This window comes from Equus przewalskii, chromosome 22 (genome assembly GCF_037783145.1).
Source record: "Equus przewalskii isolate Varuska chromosome 22, EquPr2, whole genome shotgun sequence".
NCBI lineage: Eukaryota > Metazoa > Chordata > Mammalia > Perissodactyla > Equidae > Equus > Equus przewalskii.
In genome coordinates this window covers 25,750,772-25,762,254 of record NC_091852.1, presented here as the reverse complement: position 1 = coordinate 25,762,254, position 11,483 = coordinate 25,750,772, and positions in this window count along the sequence as shown.

The window sequence follows — 11,483 nt, the reverse complement described above, 5'->3', positions numbered from 1 at the left end:
CAAGATGTTCAAATTTAATGGTTTGAATCATTTCCTTTTCTCACAAACCTGTGATTTGGGCTGGGATTGGTGAGGAATTCTATGCTCTACATAGGGATGGCTTGAGGGCTGGGTGTGACCAGATGACTGGGAACTGGCATCATCTGAAGCCTCGCTCACTAACATGTCTGGCAGTTGAAGCTGGCTGCTGGCTAGGAACTCAGCTGGGGTTGTAGGTTGCAACATGCACACTTGGCCTCTCCACATGGCTGCTTAGCTTCCTCACAGTGTAGTGGCTGAGCTCCAAGTGCAAGCAAGCCAAGAGAGTGAGGCAGAAATGCACAATATTTTCATGATCTAGCCTTGGCAGTCACAGAGGTCTGCCCAGGCTCAAGGCGAGAGGAGATACATCCCACCACTTCGTGGCAGAAATGTCAACGACACATTATAAGAAGAGCATTTGGGATGAGAAATATTGTGGTGGCTGTCTAGAAGATACAGTCTGCTACAGTCTGCCTTAGAAGGCCTATTGTCTGTGTGAAAGGGCCTACGAAGTGTCACGTAGAGGAAGTTTGGGGCATGGTTTGATACTCAGCTGCATATTGAAAGCCCAATGTCTAAAAACGTATTTTTCAAAATGCTTATCTTTAAGGGCCTTATTTTATTTAATATTTCTTAGCTAGTGGCTTAAAGAAACTCGCCTATGGATAAAGCAATGTACCTCAGGACATCAATGTCCTTAAAGGAATAGTTTTTGCTCATGTAAATGTTATGAGACATATGCCCTTTTTGTGCCATGTGGGTCATTTGTCTGCAGGATCAACTATAGCAAAACGTATGCCAACATGAAAATTTTCCTTGGATACTATTTGGGTTCAACTAGGTTTGGAACCATGTATTAAGATGTATCTTAGCATTCTTTAGAAAAATAGCAAATTTGGCCAAAGTGAGTCAACACCTGTTGAAGCTTAATAGGGACAAAGAAAAGAGACTAATGCTAAATGTTAAACATGCATGAATTCCAACCTTTAAACCGTAAAAATAAATTCCTAAAGTACCTAACATCAGTTAAGTGGCTCTGAACTAGTGATGGAGTTGTGCTCAATCATCAAGATCATGTTACCTAATTCCTATGAAAACAAAGGCATCTCTATGGCAGATGGCTACTTTAGCAAAGAGTTCAGTCTGCTGTGTGTGTTTTTAATGAGATGTAATTGACATGTAACATTATATTAGTTTCAGGTGTACAACGTAATAATTGGATGTTTGTTTATATTGTAAAATGATCACCACAATAAGTCTAGTTAACATCCATCATCACACATAATTAGAAAAAATTTTTTTCTTGTGATGAAACCTTTTAAGATCTACTCTCTTAGCCACTTCCAAATATACAATACGTTCAATTTAGTGTGGTCTTATCCACTATATTTCCACTGGCATATGATAAAACTCTGGCACACTGTGTTGGAGCCCTTGTTGTTGATCATGGGAATGGAAGTCATGGTGGCTATATCCGGCAAATTGCCAATATCTTCTCAGCCTTAACAAATTATTTTATTGCAATTAGACTGGTAAAGACCTGGGATTTTAAAGATGAAAGAAAGAAAAAGAAAGAGAGAGAAAGATCGGGGTAGGGGGAGAGAGAGGGAGAAAAGAAAAAGGAAAGAGAGAAAGAGAGAAAGGAAGGAAGGAAGGGAGGGAGGAAGGGAGGGAGGGAAAAGAAAAGAAAGGAAGAAAGAAAGAAGGAATGAAGGAAGGAAAGAAGGAAAGGAAGGAAGAAAGAGAGAGGAGATAAGGGGGTAGAGAATAGTGGTCAAAGAGATTTCCTAGTTGAGAGAGTTCTTTTTTTTTAATGACATGTCAGTAGCTTCACTGGATAGTATGACAGTTTGGGTAAAGTAGCTGTCAACTAAGGTCAGGACTGGGTCATAGAGCAAGGAGGCGAAAGAAGGCAGGAGGCTATAGAAAGGAGAGGAAGGGGTAACTGGGTAAATGCCTTTCCTGGCTTGTCCTCTGCTCTGCCTCCTTAGTCCAAGAACAAAAGTTCATGGAGCAAGTAGAGTTTGAAGCTCTCTGGGAGAATAGGAAGGAACCCAAATTTTATCAAGCTTTCCTCAGAGGTCCCGTGTTGCATGACTCTAGGGAGAACCACTCACAGAAAACAGTACAATAACATATCAGTAATCTGGGCTTCTTGTTAAAAGGCAGATTCAGGTTCTACAGAACCAGGATGAGGCATGAAATTCTCCATTTCTAACTTGCTCCCAGTTGAATGTGGATGCTGCAGATCAAAGAAGCATACTTTGAGTATCAAGATTCCAAGGGAATTATGTATATTAAATTCATTTAATCCGCAAAACAATCCTATGATGTAGTTCTTACTGTATCCCCAGTTTATAGACAGGAAAGCTGAGAATAAATCACTAGCTTAGTTCACACAGCTAAGTAAGGGACAGAGCCAGGATTTGAACTCAGGTAGTCTGTGTCTATCATTCATGTTTTCTTTCTTTTTAAAAAAATTTAAAGTAATATGCTTTATTTTTTAGAAAAGTTTTAGGTTTACAGAAAAATGGAGTGGAAAGTACAGAGTTCCCACATACTCCCTCACATCTTCCCACAGCTGCTTCTATTATTAGCATCTTGCGTTGGTATGTTACATTTGTTATAATTGATGAACTAATATTGAAACATTATTATTAACTAAAATCCATAGTTGACAGTAGAGTTTGCTCTCTGTGTTGTGCAGTACTATGGGTTCTTACAAATGCATCATGTCATGTACCCACCTTTACAGCATCATACGGAATAGGTTCACCGTTGTAAAAATCTCCTGTACACCACCTGTTTATCTGTCTCTGCTCCATTTCCCACCTGAGTCCTTGGTACCACTGATCTTTTTACTGCCTCCATAGTTTTGCCTTTTTCAGAATGTCATATAATTGGGATAATATGTAGCCTTTTAGCTGGCTTCTTTCACTTCTTGCATTTAGAGTTCCTACATGTCCTTTAGTGTCTTGATATGTCATTTTTTTATTGCTGAATAGTATTTCATTTTATGGATATACTGCGGTAAGTTTATTCATTCGCTAATTGAAGGACATATTTGTTGCTTCCCAATTTGGGGAATCTCAATTTGGAGAAGTTATTAATAAAGCCGCTATATGCATTTGTGTGCAGGTTTTTGTGTAGACTTAAGTTTCAACTCATTTGGGTACATACCCAGGAGTACGATTGCTGGATCATGTAAGACTGTATTTAGCTTTTTAAGAAACAGCCAAAGTTGCTGTACCATTTGGCATTCACACCGGCAAAGAACAAGAGTTCCTGTTGCTCCACATTCTTACCAACATTTGGTGTTATCAGCATTTTGGATTTTAGCCATTCTAATGGGCATGGAGTGGTACCTTGTTTGAATCGTGTTTTCTTTTTGGCTGTTATATTCTACTGCCTCTCACTGGACGCAGTTCATCTTCCTGTTATTCTAGGCAGAATACATTCCAATCCCAGTGAGGAATTTAGCATTGTGCCAAACTTCAAGTAAGTTTTTAATGAAAAAACAACCAACCAAACCAAAACACCATTGCACTTTCATGTCTCTCTAAAAATGCCAAAAGTTTCACTCACAGGCTAGTAGACCAGTTCCACACTGCATGGAATCAGGCAAGACTGCTGTTTGACTTTATTTTTTAGTCAGCTTTATTGAGGGATAATATTCATACACTAAATCTCATTTTTATTACATGTATAGTTTGATGAGTTTTGATAAAGAATACAGATGTATAATCACCACCTCAATCAAGATATGAACATTTCCATTACTGCAAAAGCTTCCCCCACATCCTCTTCTAAACTATCCCCACCCTAGGCTGATTTCTGTCTATAAGTGGTTGACTTTTCAGAATGTCATATAAATAGAATCATACAGTATGTTCCCTTTTGTGTATGACTTCTTTCACTTAACATGACATTGAGATTCATCTGTGTTATTGCTTGTATTGGTAACTTTTTATTGCAGAGTAGTATTCTGTTGTATGGATATATCACATTTTGTTTGTCCATTCACCACTTGATAGACGTTTGGTTGTTTCTAGTTTTTGGCTATTAAGAATAAAGCTACCATAAGCATTTACATGCCAGTCATTATGTGGAAATATGTTTTATTTCTCTTGGGTAAATACTTAGGACTGGAGTTTTTGGGTTGTATAAGTGTATATTTAATTTTGAAGGAAACTGCCGGACTGTTTTCCAAAGTGGCTGAACAATTTTGCATTCCCTCTAGCAATGTAATAGACTTCCAGTTGCTCTTCATCCTTGACAGCACTTGATATTGCTAGTCTTTTAAATGTTACGTATTATAGTAGTTATATAGTGGTATGTCAGTGTGGTTTTATTTTGCATTTCCCTGATGACTAATGATATTGGACATTTTTTCATATGCTTGTTTGCCATCCATTTATCCTCTTTGGTATTTGTCTAAATCTTTTGTCCGTTTTCATTGAGTTATTTGTATTGTTGTGTCATAAGAATTCTTTATGTATTATTCTGAAAATAAGTCTTTTATCAGATAAATGTTTTAAAAATATTTTCTCCCAGGCCAAGGCTTATCTCTTCATTTTCTTAGTGTCTTTTGAGGAGGAGAGGTTTTTAACTTTTATAACATACAATAACAATTTTTCTTTTGTGTGTTTTTTGTGTTCTATCTAAGCAATTTTGCCTAACCCAAGGTCACAAAGTTTTTTTTTCCTATATTTTCTTAAAGAAGTTTTGTATTTTCAGCCCTTACGTTTAGGTCTGCGGTCTTTTCAAATTAATTTTTGTGTATGGTGTGAGATAGTGGCAGAGGTTCATTCTTCTTTCCTTCCTTCCTTCTACATATGGGTGTTCAATTACTCAAACACCATTTGTTGGAAAACCATCTTTTTCCATTGATTTACATTTTTGTTGAAGGCAATTGACCATACCTGGTTAAAGCTATTTCTAGACTCTCTGTTCTATTCCATTTATCTATATGTCTGTCTTTAAGCCAGCACCACACTGTCTTGATTACTATATCTTTATAGCTAGTCTTAAAATCAGGTAGTGTGAGAATTCCTACTCTCTTTTGAACATTTTTTGGCTCTTCTCAGTCTTTGGAATTTCTATATAAGTTTTAGAACCACCTTGTCAATTTTAGAACAAGCTTCTTAAGACTTTGTTATGGTTTTGATAGAGATTTTAATAAACCTATAAATAAATTTGGCAAGCATTGACATTTTAACAATATTGATTCTTCCTATGCATAAATATGCTTGGTACATCTCTTCATTTAATTAGATCCTTTAAAAACTGTTCTCAGCAGTATTTAAATTTTTCAGTGTACAGGTCTTGAAATATATCGTTATATGTATTCCTAAGTAGTTTATGTTTTTGATGCTGTAGTATGTGACATTGTTTTTCACATTTAAATTTATAATTTTTTGCTGGTATATAAGAAATAATTTTTTGGTATTGGCCCTGTATCTTGTGACCTTGCTAAACTTACTTATAAGTTCTAATAGCTTTTTTGGTTAATTCTTTGGAATTTTCTCTGTATAGGATCGTGTCATAGACAAACAAAGACAGTTTTGCTTCTTATTTTCCAAACTGTATGCCTTTTATTTCTTTTTCTTGCCTTATTGTGCTGGTTAGTATTGCCAGTACAATGTTAAATAGGGGTGATGAGAACAAGTGTCCTTGCTGATGTTATTCCTGTCTTCAAGGGAAAGCATTGAGTCTTTCAGAATTAATTATCAGGTTAAATTTAGGTTCTGTGTAGATACGTTTTATTAGGTTAAGGAAGTTCCCTTCTATGTCTAGTTTGTTGAGTTTTTAATCCTGAATGGATGTAGAATTTTGCAAACGCTTTTCTGTATCTATTGAGGTTATGATATGATTTTCTTTTTTATTGTATTCATATGGCAAATTACAATGATTGGTTTTTGAATGTGGGACGAACATTGCAGACCTGGAATAAGCTTCATTTCATGATGTATTATCTTTTTACATATTACTGATTTCAATTTACCAATATTTTATTAAAGATTTTTGAGTTCAGGAGGGATATTGGTTGGTATATTTTCTTCTCTTGTAGTGTCTTTGTCTAGTTTTGCTACTGGGGATAGTTTTGTCATCATAAAATGAGTTGACAAGTGTTACCTCCTCTTCTATCTTCTGGAAGAGTTCATGTAAAATTGGTATCATTTCTTCCTTAATTATTTGGTAGAATTTGCCTATGAAACCATCTGGGCTTGGGGGGTTTTTTTGGTGGCAATGTTTTTGATTATAAATTTAATTTCTTTAATAGATATATGGCTATTTAGGTTATCTATTTTTCTTGAGTGAGCTTTGGTTATTTCAAGGAATATGTGCATTTCATCTAAGTTATCAAATGTATTGGCAAGAAGATGTTCAAAATATTTTCTTATGGGATCTATAGTGATGTCCCTTCTTTCATGCCCAATATTGACAATTTATATCATTTTTTTTTCTTGATCAGTCTGGTGACATGTTTATCAGTTTTACCTAGCTATTCAAAGAACCAGTTTTTAGTTTCTTTGATTTTTTCCTATTTTCTTTGTTTTCTATTTCACTGATTTCTTTGCTTTATTATATGTTTTCTTCTGCTTGCTTTGGGTTTAATTTGCTTTTGTTTTGCTAGTTTTTAAGATGGAGGCTTAGAGCATTGATTTGAGACTTTTCTAAAATAAGTATTTAATGTTGTAAATTTCCCTCTAAACATTGCTTTGGCTATGTCACACTAATTTTGATATATTGTGGTTTTATTTTCATTCAAATAAGATATTTTATAATTTCCGTTGTGATTTCTTATTTGACTCAAAGTTGTTTAAAAGTGTGTAATTAATTTCCAAGTATTTGGGATTTTCCAGATCTCTCTGTCTTATTGATTTCTAATTTACTTCCATTGTGGTCAAAGAACATACTTAGTATGATTTCAACCCCTTTGTATTTCCTTCTTAGTGAATGTACTATGTGCCTTGAAATAATGTATATTCTGCTGTTGTTGGTGGAGTGTTTTGTAAAAGACAATTAGGTTGAGAGTGTTGTCAAAGTCTTCTATATCCTTAGTGCTTTTTTTCGTCTGCTCACTCTGTCAAATCCTGAGAGAGCAGTCTTACAGTTTCCAGCTCGAATTGTGGCCATCCTACATTCTTTCCAAAGTGTGCCTTCCCTGGCCGAGTAGTACCAAGGCAGGGCCTGTAATAAAGCAGTCACAAGCCAGGAAATCAAATGTCAGTTTCCTTCTCTGGCTGGCTCCCCAAATTTATCAGAGACTTTATGGGAAATGCTCACTTTTGATTTCCAAAAGACAAAGGGAAGGGATTGTTTCTCTTCACAAGCTTAGCATCCCTCAAAAAGATGACTTTTCCATCCCGTCCCAGTCCTCTTTTACGCTAAAGGGCAGAGACATGTCGTGGGTGAGATGATTTGCTCAAATAGCTGAATTTCAAATATTGGGTAATTACTGCTTTTGTTTTTGACAATGGGGCCTGGATGACAGTTCAAGGGAAAACAGAAAAAATCCTGTTGAGTAAGTTGTACGTGCATGGAGCTGAATTACTAAATCAGTTCATACTGATCTCATTAAAATTCTTTGTGATAACTACTTAAGATTTTTCACTGAGGACTGTTCATGCTAAAATAGGCGATGTGTCAGCTGAGGCTCATTCCAAAATTCCCAAGTGTTTGCTTGTATAATGTTGCAGAGTAGTCATTCTTTTGATGGAAGCGAAGGCCCCCATTGTGCAAGGGGAGTATATCATGTTAACTGCAGCAGAAAGTAGAAACATATTTAGTTTTCCTCATGCCTTGTTTAACTTTACAAAATGCTTCTACCTGAGGATCCCATTCAGCTGCAGTGTTCTGACCAGAAGGAGCATCTCCCAGTTCCTTTGAGTCTAAGCAACACCAATTTAGCCATTTGTGTTTGTTTTCCTTGACTGATTCTTTGAGAAGTAGACAACCCTTGGGGAAAAAAAAAGTCCTATTGGGTATTGAATTACAAATGCATGTGGACAGGAAGAAATGGGATTACCTTTGGTTGATCTTTTTTTTTTTGAGGAAGATTAGCCCTGAGCTAACATCTGCTGCCAATCCTCCTCTTTTTGCTGAGGAAGACTTGCCCTGAGCTAACATCCGTGCCCATCTTCCTGTATTTTATATGTGGGACATCTGCCACAGCATGGCTTGTCAAGCGGTGCCATGTCCACACCCAGGATCTGAACCAGTGGACCCCAGGCCGCCGTAGCAGAATGTGAGAACTTAACTGCTGTGCCACTGGGCCGGCCCCTCTTTGGTTGACCTTAATATGGCCTAGGCACTGTGCTAGGTACTTACAACCATTTCCTTATTCCATCTTCTCAGGGGCCCTATCTGGGAAATATATTAGCCCCATTTTACAGGCAATGAGACTGAAGTACAGAGCGGTATGAGGTCCCATAGCTGGCAGAAATTAAAATTAGAACCAGGATCCCTTTAATACCCAAATTCATGCTCTTTGCTGTCCATTATGTTTCCCTTAATATGGAGGTCTGACACAAAAGTAACTCACAATCCATGACTGATTTTATTGATTAGTTCTGTGGTTTATGGAATGGTCTTACTCAAATGTAGTTGGTAGTTGAGTCCATAAAATGCCATCCTTGTCTTTAGATTTATTGTTAGGGAAGCTTTGATCATACCATGTACCTTAAACAGAAGGATATTTTGGTCTTTGATAAATTTGGCATTATACAATACTGACATCTCTTTGGACTCGAGCTTTTGCAAACATTAGGCTTGATGTCAGGACTAAACGAGGGCAACTTACGGCTTTGGTCTAGGAAAGGAGGACCAGAAAAGTTTAAAGATTTTAGCAAGGTTAATTGGCCTGTAGAAATGAGAAAGCTGGCAGGCAGGCAAAAATAGTGTCAGAATTCAGGGTAGAACAGAAATCAGTGACCCAAAAGGACTGATACAAGAGAAAACAATCATGTAGAGAAGTAATCCGAAGTATAGATCATCAGTGGCCAGGCCCTTGTATGAGCTGGAATGTTGATTCTTAAAGTGTGATCCTCTGACCAGCAGCATTGCCATCACAGATTACCTTGTTAGAAATATGAATTCATGTGTTCCACCTTGATCTACTAGATCAGAATCTCTGTGGCTGGGGCTCAGGAAATTGTGTTTTAACAAGCTTTCCAGATGTTCCTTATTCGTGTTAATGTTTGAGAACCTCTGAACTGGAGGTACAGAGCAGCAAGTAGCAGGAAGAAGCAAGCCAGAGTCAAGAAGGCTTGACTGACTGCTTCATGTATTTAATAAAAAACTATTGAAAGTTCCTGTGTTATTATTTAAAGGCACTGTGTTAGGTACTGGTAATACAGAGATGAAGAGACAGAGTGTCTTTAGTGATGGGAGAGTGGAAAACAATGCATTTGCTTAGGGTTGTGTTGAGTTTTAAGGGTCTAAGGCACATCTAAATGGTCGTGTCCCACAGGCAATAGGAAGCACAGTTGGCCTGTAACTCAGGAAAGACATCAGTCTACGGAAGTGTCAGTCCACAGAGGAATAGCTAAAACCCAGGATCTAATGGCATTGAGCAAGGTGGGTTTGGGTTGGGGGATGGCAATGTGGAGTGAGGAATAAGAGGGTCGAGTGTCTGAGATTTCGTGATGCCTTGTTAACCACTCCCTCTGCAACCAGCAGCAGGCTGCCAGCTGTTCTGACCACCTTCTATTTACTCTGTTAGTTAAGGGGGGGGGGGGGCATCCCCTGCCCTAAATAGTATGAGATGGCCAAACACACAAGACCTGACATGGGCAGATGGGATTGGTAGCAGTTTATTAGTCACAAATACTCACAGCCTGGGGGGAGGAGGACACCATATGCTGTGCACAGCCACATGGAGGTTGCTCTTGGGAGCAGAGTGAACCAGCAGGGGCAGTGGGAAGCAGACTTTGTAATAACAAAAGGATGAGGTGACTCTTGATTCCTGTTGGAGGATGCGGTTTGCTGAATAATATCTCCAGCTGGCAGAGAGATGAACCCTATTAGCTTGAGGACCAGGTGGGGTGCAGCTGCTCCAGTTGACAGGGGTTCTGTGAGGCTTAAAGATGTCAAGGTAGCACATGGAATTTCAGATTTTACAATCTATCAGCATACAGAGGAAATCCGCTTCAAAAGTCCTCTTCTTTTAAGGGAGCTTCTCTGAACTACAGCCTTCTTGTTATCTTTTTGTTCATCCCACAGATTCATATTCAATTATTTCTCTCTCTCTCTCACCCTCCCCCCTTGCCTTCACCCCCCCCCCCCCACCCTTTTGTATTGACAATAGGTTTGAATAGTCATCCTGGCTGTGAATTAAACTGGAAGTCAGATTACCACCTCAGTGCCTTAGGCTATAGAGGAAAGTGCCCTCTGTTCCTTGAATGATCCAGATACCCAGACTTGGCAGTCCCAGACTAGGTCTGGAGCCCTATGCCCTTGCTTATTTGGGAAAGTGGCCCAAATACGTGTATATAGGAACACAAATATTTGAGAAGGCAGAGAGAAAAAGAGAACCTGTATAGGCAGCTAAAAAGAGTGGTGAGAACAGTTGGAAAAGAAGCAGGGCAGTTGTATCACAGAAACCAAAGTAAAAGAGACGACCCAATAATGTTACAGGCACATGGGTTCTTGTTGTCCCCCAGGATGGAAATCAAGAGAGACAACAAAGTGAAAGTTTATTAGGTTGTGCACAGGAAAGTCACAAGGGAGCCAGTCCAGAAAGGACATGGGCAGGTGACCATCTCATTAGGGAATGGGATTGTGGGGCTTTTATTAGGCAAAGGCTGGGGAGGAGTGCCTTGTCATGGCATGGAGAGGTGGGGTTGTGCTTGTGCCTGCACTGTCGCGTGGCATGCTACTACGTGCAACACATCTATCATTAGCATGCTAGCTCTCTACCCCGGGGTGTGATGTTTACTATGCTAATGGGGCTAGTGTCGCCTTCAGTGGACTCCTGGGTGCTAGGGCACATGCATAAGCCTGAGAAAGTGCCAAAACTAGGGAATGTGTATCTTGGTGGTCTCTATCTGATTCTCCTAGCTTGTGGCTGGGTTAGGGGCCTTATCTTGTTAGGCCAGGGGTCTTGCAGATGGCCCTGTCTTGTTATGTTGGTTCTTGTCTCAATAAGAACGGAGTGGTTGAGAAGGACACATGCAGCTGGAAGCTCTCAAGGAAATGGACTGTAAAATGAGTATTGGATTTGCCATTTAGGAGGTATGCATGCTACCTTGCCAGGGCCATTTTGATGGAATATGTCTGTATAGGCATGTGTGGGGAAGGGGGAGGGGATGAGTAGGAGAAACTCAGATGAAGCCATGTAACAGTGAGTTCAGAGGAAACGCATACTGAAGCATTTATGGGCGAAATCATGTCCCTTAAATACTCCAGTACCAACAACAAAAATTTAGTGGGGCTTGATTGGGGAATAGATGAAATAT